The sequence below is a fragment of the Gadus chalcogrammus genome, chromosome 9, assembly GCF_026213295.1.
Source record: "Gadus chalcogrammus isolate NIFS_2021 chromosome 9, NIFS_Gcha_1.0, whole genome shotgun sequence".
NCBI classification, from domain to species: Eukaryota; Metazoa; Chordata; class Actinopteri; order Gadiformes; family Gadidae; genus Gadus; species Gadus chalcogrammus.
The window spans coordinates 12,688,967-12,696,097 of NC_079420.1; the positions used below are offsets into that span (position 1 = coordinate 12,688,967).

At 39.1% G+C, this 7,131-nt stretch overlaps 1 long non-coding RNA gene across 1 annotated transcript; it reads left to right on the forward strand.

Annotated features, from left to right (window-relative positions):
• Positions 1 to 485: 485 nt before the first annotated feature.
• Positions 486 to 6,591, forward strand: LOC130389743 (uncharacterized). Its single transcript, XR_008896591.1, has 4 exons — positions 486 to 677; positions 4,359 to 4,492; positions 5,754 to 5,888; positions 6,391 to 6,591. It is a non-coding gene; the product is annotated as an uncharacterized LOC130389743 (long non-coding RNA).
• Positions 6,592 to 7,131: the final 540 nt, after the last annotated feature.

Sequence of the window (7,131 nt, forward strand, 5' to 3'; positions counted from 1 at the left end):
CCACTTAGGACATAATAACATCATAGTTGAACATACACATGTTAAGTGTTTTTGATAGCAATTAAAGTTAATTATGTTTCTCTTTGCTTTCATGTCAAACAATGACACATGTGTAATCGTGTGTAGGGTTGAGCAGAATGTAGGTCTGTCAAATATCCTGAAACATTGACAGAGCTGGTATAGTCCTTCTGGCATGTCCACCATAGGAAGGCGAACGTGTATTCACCACATTCTATGAATTCAATTGTCTCCCATTTTTCTACAACATTTAGTGTTAACTCGTACTTTTTGGCTATTTTGAAGTGATATCCTTATGGAAAAGTGTGCATTCCTCTCGCTGATTTCATCATCTTTCTTTTATTTTTTATCTTTATAATGCATCCTTTTGTTTAACATTTCGACCCACTTTAAAAGCAGCAACGATGCGTCTGCTCAATCGAATGCGTTTTACCAGTCTCCCAGCACAGTACTGTAACTGGGAGGAGAGAGATAACTCCATGAGAAATTACCCCCACCCCCCAACTCAAATGAAAGCCCTATGGAAAACGGCTGAACTTTCCAAGCAGAACATCTCGGAGTCCCTCACAGTCCAGTGTTCCTCTCCTAACTACCAAGGATACTTTTATTTTGTATCCTCCGCTGCGCCGGTCTGGAGAAGGAACCAAAAGGAGGCTGAGGTAACGCAACTGCATCCCTGTTCATCTGCCACTTGTTAATGTTGCACTAGGTTCCGTTCAATATAGATGGAGGGGATTGGTTTAAATGTAGTCAGTAAGTGATTTATTGAGGCATAGCAAATGAAAACAAAACTTTATTTTTATATTTCAGTTCGAGCGTGTTTTTCAAATGGCGCCATTCCTCCTTGAATGAATCACGTGTTATTCTTACAGTCATGTAATTATATCTTCCTGAATGAATAACTCGTTATTATAACGATAATATTATTATATCCTCAGTGAAATGCAAATTGCAATGTTTAGAGGGGTTTTCTTTTGCACGAACACATCATAGATTTAGCCAACATATTTCACATGTCATTAAAACAAAACAGTTTTAAACTGAGCTCCTGAAAGTGGGCTACCGTATGCCTTAGCATGCCTTAAGTTATCTTGGTATGAAATTATTTACATTCGTAATGTAGATACCAGTTCCACTCCTGATTATGTGAATGAGAATTAAAGGGACATTCCTTTAACACTAAAGTAATCCCATCTCACCACAATACAACCTGTCCAACAACAATGTAACCTGCGTGTCTCCAGTGAATTGTTTGAATTCTCAAATTTCCAACTTAAGTTGCAGTTTTGGATTAAATGTGATTAGAAACATATCGATACTGAGTGAATATAACTTATGTTTTGATAGTGAGCAGCTAGCTATAGTATTGCCCTCTTATCTATCCAGAGATGTCTCTTAGACGGTGGCCATTGTTGTTTACATCACTCTGACAGTTAATGGGATGCCTTGTGACATTTGACACTGAACAGCCCACACATAGCACATTGAATGATGGTTATTTCTACCGAATGTGGGGTAACAAGTTGCAATCCCACACTGAAAAGAGTATTTTGGAACCAATGTACTAAAGGTGAACCATGTAACCATGCGCCTGCATCAGTAATAAGCCAAGGCTGGAGACAATGCAGAGATTCCACTTTCATAATGAATATCAGTCTGGCCTTTTTTTTTTACCAGAAATTGATTTCCCCATATCTCTTCTCCCTCCTCTCTGTTTTCTGTTCGTCTTTTCAAATTGTTACTCATTATTCTTCGAAATTTGGCGCTCCGAGTTCGTCATGAACTAAAACTGCCTTCCCTTTTGCTAATTACAATGAGGTCAAGGCAGACTGGTGAACCTGCGTGTTCAGAGTGGTCTCGTGAGGCTAACGATACAATATTGGATTGAAAAATGTTTATCTCAAGAGCAAACAGCAAACCTCCCACCACCAGGTCCTCCTCGAAGAGATGAACCTTGTTCCCAGTCGTTCCCATCTCACGATGGACAGTACCTGGAAGATGCTTCCAATATGCGGATAGTGGCGAGTGAGAGGGAGGGAAATGCGTTCCCTATTTTACCAAAAAAGTCAAAATGTCTTCTCCTTATCAATGTTGTTGTTACGTCTCCTTATCTTCTTCTTCCTCTGGAGACATCAGTGGTATAAGGGATCAGAGCTGACCGGATAATATCCCATAATACTCAGCATCTGCTCCTGGTCTAGGTAGATATCAAACCATCCCATGTGATGAGCAGTTAGTAGGAATAGCAAATCCACCCCATGCTCTGAATGCAAACTCTGTCCAGAGTCACTGAGGACTTAGTGGTAAAGTGCTGTGTTTTCACATTGCAATGTGTCATATAAGGTGCCCTGGAGGTTTAAGTAATGCAAAGTATTGGGGAAAATACTAGATTGAGGGGTGTAAAATCTGGTACAGTTCAGTTAAAAACCTTAATGGTGCAGTGTCAATGTTTGATACACAATCCCAGCTAATTATACTTGGAGAAAGGATTGAAATACAAACGATACCAGACAATGCAATAACAAGCAATTCAAAAGAACAACTACACTTCGGAAAGCAACCGGAATTAGCAGTTAGACTCAGTAAACAATATATGATAAAATCTTTGACCACTAATAACACCAACCTTAAAGTACTAGTAATAATAGGAAGGTAACACAGAGACACATCACATGGGAATGCCTGGTTATCAAAACATTACTCATGCAGATAATTGAAAGGTCAAATATTGTTAAAAAATGTAGTCCTTATGTAACAATAATATTAATTACCGAGATAATTGCTTTAGTGATAAGGTGATTGAGACTACATTCAATACATATCTTTTGTCTTTATAAAGTGGTCATCAACAATCATCAGTACCCTAATTTCCAGAAAGATTGTGTTATCAATAGCAGAGGGGAGGGTCTCAGGGTGCTCTGTATTCAGTACATAACCTTTAAAGTTTGGTACTTATGAAAACAGTAGGCTCTGGAAAATGTAACATCTCATTCAGCTTCTGTAATGAACTTGAGGGGTAAACCAGTAATACGGTGACAGGGATCATACAAAGGGTACTAAATCAACTTTGTAAATAAGTGGGTAAAGAAAATAAACCAAATCAAGGCTATACAATATGTATTCACGCGGAAGGGTAGGCTAGCCACAGATAGCACCACAACAGTCGAATCTTGTTCTGGAGTCAACCGAAAGAAAGTCCATGTGGTCCAGGGCAGACAGAGAGAGATTCAATGAGATGACCGGAGATTCTGACAGCAAGAGGAAATGGAAGCATAATGCAGGACCCAAGCGAACAAGGCTGCAAAGTAAACAAGGGTTCAGAAGAGTGGCTTAGAGGAAGTTATATTTGGGTTGTTTCACAGATCTTGACACAGGCCAGCTGCTCATGTGCGTGACAAGTATTTTTCTGAGGAATGGGCCATTGTGGTCGAGAGAGGAAAGGGCAGTGAGGAGAGAGAGAGAGAGAAAGAGACAGATAAGCATTAGCCAGCTAGATCTTTAAGTGACTCGTAGCAGAGAGAGGGGTATATCCTACCTGGAGTTGCTCAACAATTATAATCTATGAATAATAATAATGTTACCAATATGCTATTAATGAAGAAAAATATGTAATGGCTCAATATATGATGCACAATGTTTCTTTATGACATAGCTCATGTGATAAAAATAGTGAGATATTTGTTAATGTAGATCAAAGTTTCAACCCCTTCCATTGACCTTTCCATAAAAATGTTTGTCTTGCATGTATTCTTAGAATTTCTAAATAAGTTTCATCCACAAGGAAGTTGCTGTAATATATATTGTATAAATAAAGTAATCATAATATTATATATTAAAGTCTGGTTCTCCCTTCTGGAGTCATTACCATATCATTATAATTACATCCATCCAGCTTCCATCCAAAAGTACATGCAACATTTACTTTTCAATATTTTTGGGATAAAGGACTCACTTGTAAAAACGGAGGAAAACCCTTTAGTTCATGTTTCCCTCTGTGACTCAAACCAACGATACTTGGCTGACTCAAAGTCTAACGGTCTTCTGGGTCCTCAACAAGATTCTCAAGATCCTCTTAGCTTACAGCAATTTGTTATATTTGAGTATATATGATTGGATATAGAATCCCTCTGTCTATCAGTATAAAATCGAGATAATTAATCACCCAACTGAGTGAAAGAGCTTGGCAAAGGCCATTCAAAAATGTTAGAAGAGACCGAACACAAGCAGAAGCCGCAATCCTACGCCTTAATAAACTATTTCGATAAGAAATAACATTCAATGCACCTCTGGCCTTTTATCCTTGTGAATCATATATATCTTACATTCATCCTGTATACCAGAGAGTCTCTGCTTCAGAGCAACCCTGTTGAGCCATCCCAGCAAGAGAATACCCAGAGACGGGAGGAACAAGAGCACAGGTTTACGACGGAAGGGGAAAGGACCAAGGAGAGGAGGTGTGAGGGACAAGAGGAAGGTAAGACACAGGTTGAGAGAAATGTATCTGAACGAGCCGAATCGACTCAAATGTGAAATAAATGTGTAAAATGTTGTTTTGTTCAGGTGTGCCGAACAAAAAAGTTGAGGTTTCGACCACAAATCTGATTGCGAAGAAAGAGATTATAAAGTGATGTGAATCACAAAATCAAAAGGGGGGATTCTAATAAAGAACGTACCACTCCATCCCATCTATGTTTTCATATGAGGCACCTTGTTACCAGTTAGCGCGTTGGGATGTGTAGAAAGGCTGGTAAAAAACACTTATTTTGACCACTTGGTATTCTTTGCATCTTTATTTGCTTCTGTGCATTGACCTATATTTATAAGTTTCTAAGTTATTCTGGAACAATAATCAGATTTTAAAATACCATATTATATGCCACGGAATGATTTATACACAATCGAAACCAATGCAACAGAACCTAATAATAACCTACATTCTTCTTTATAACTTTGTATGCAAAAGCAACACACACACACTGTGATCACAGCATAACTACGACACATAGCCCAGAGGGGCCCCAAGGCCCCCGAGCAGTAGGGGCCCCTCACGACTTCAACCCTTTGTCTCTTTCCCATGGACAGATCCTATAACAATGTCAACATTATCATCCTGTGACCTCCCTGGTTGTCTTGTGTGCCTGTACATCTATAGATATAGATATCTATAACCCTAACCCTAGATATAGATTATCCATATCTATAGATATGTACAAGTGTGTAACATGTCCACACCTTCGTTGCAAAGCTCCAGATACCCAGCTTTGATTGACAGCTGTCCCTCATTAAGAATCATTAACCACAAATTGCTGCCCTCAAATACCCTTCTGTTTTAATTCCCCCCTCCTCCCAGCAGTGTTGCGGTCACCGCGGTCAGGGAGACACCTCGCGTGTCTAAAGGTTTCATGTTGCTCCCTGTGTTTGTAGTTCTGCCAAGTGGTGATTGAAACACTATCGTCTGCACTGTACCGTGCCTACGCAGTACGGAGTTAGAATACACTTCTCCGCCTCCTCTCTGATGTCCTCAAAGAAAGATGCTTAGCATGTCATTGCTTAATTTTTATATAAGAATAATTCACTTATTCTGAAATCCTTATTTGTCCGTAGGACAGTGATGATATTACTTATGTGTACCCATAACAAAAACATTAAATGGAAAACGTTTTCTTGTGTTTTTGGTTTCTTTGGAAGAGTAAATAATGTAGCATTTAAACTACTTTGTTGATTGTAATTCCCAGGTGGCTTCTGTTGAGCTCTGTCCTCTATCGGAGCCCCCTGCTCCGCACTAGCAGAGGGCCATGGACTGGACTGAGAGGCCCTCAGAGCTGCTGGATAATGTGTTTGATGACCAGGGCTACCAGCATGAGAGTATTGTGAGTCAAATCTAAACCTAACACTAATTATATCCATGTTAAATGGACCCCACTGATATGAACTGCTGTTCAGACCTTCTTTAGTTTTGCAGTATGTGTTGTTGATGTGCTTTTGAGACAAATTTCTTGAAACTTCCAAACCTATAAATGATGTTCCTGGGTTTCACAAATAGTTCATAACATGAAGTCGTGCAACTCCTGTTATGCAAAATAAGTATTAAATGAGGCAAAATTCTACAAAGAAGTATAGAAGAAAAGCAAAATGCCAATTTATTGGGGTAAACCAATCATAGCACACGATGCAAGCCCCCCACACATGTAGAAGCACCATTGTTTAGAGCAGGCCACATCCTGATATCCTGTGAGAAGTGACCTTCCCTCCCTGCACTCTGCTCCCAGCATTTACTGAAACACATGTGGGGTTTTTCTTGGGAGTATTGTGAGCCCGTGCACTAACGTCCCCCTTTTTTTCCCCTTTATTTTTGCTTTTTTTAACTCTTAGTCTAAAAATACCACTCCATCCCGGATGTAAGAGATGTGTGTTATGCAAGACTCTGGCAATTCAAGTGTCAAGATGGAATGAGAGACTGCGTAGACAGTTTCTGGGTCTCCAGGCCCACAAAGTAAACAATTATCTGAGGCATTTTCCTGGAAAGACATGAAAGAGGACAGATAGTGGCCAAAATTAACTTCAAAATTAAAGTCTTACATTGGTTGATTAAAAAACAACAAATATCTCAGAGCCTTTTCTTGCCTCCTCTCAGTTGGATCTATGTATTTGTCTATCTTTTACGTAATAAGATAAAAGAAGTAGGACTGTTATTGTATATATTGTATGTATATATGTATATATATATATACTATATTTATATAGACTATATTTATATCTATTTTTTTTATATTTTCAGAACAGATTATTGAAACAACATTGCCCACATCTCACAAACACAGTAGATGAATTATAGCAATGCAATTCATACTGTCATCATTGTTGTCCTATTGTGAGAATACCGACAACAACCGGGCAACACAAAGCCGCCCAGCGACCAGTGTTAAATCATCCTGGTCTGTGTGAGAGGGCTCTTGGCAAATGTTTGTGTTCCCTGAGCCATGTTTACTTTTTCAGACATGTAATGAATCTTAACTTTGACCTTGCAGTGATTAGCTGTCTCTGGCACAGACAGAGGCAGCGAGAAGAATGAAAAAAGGAAGTGGAGATAGTAATGAGGAGACGGAAAGACAA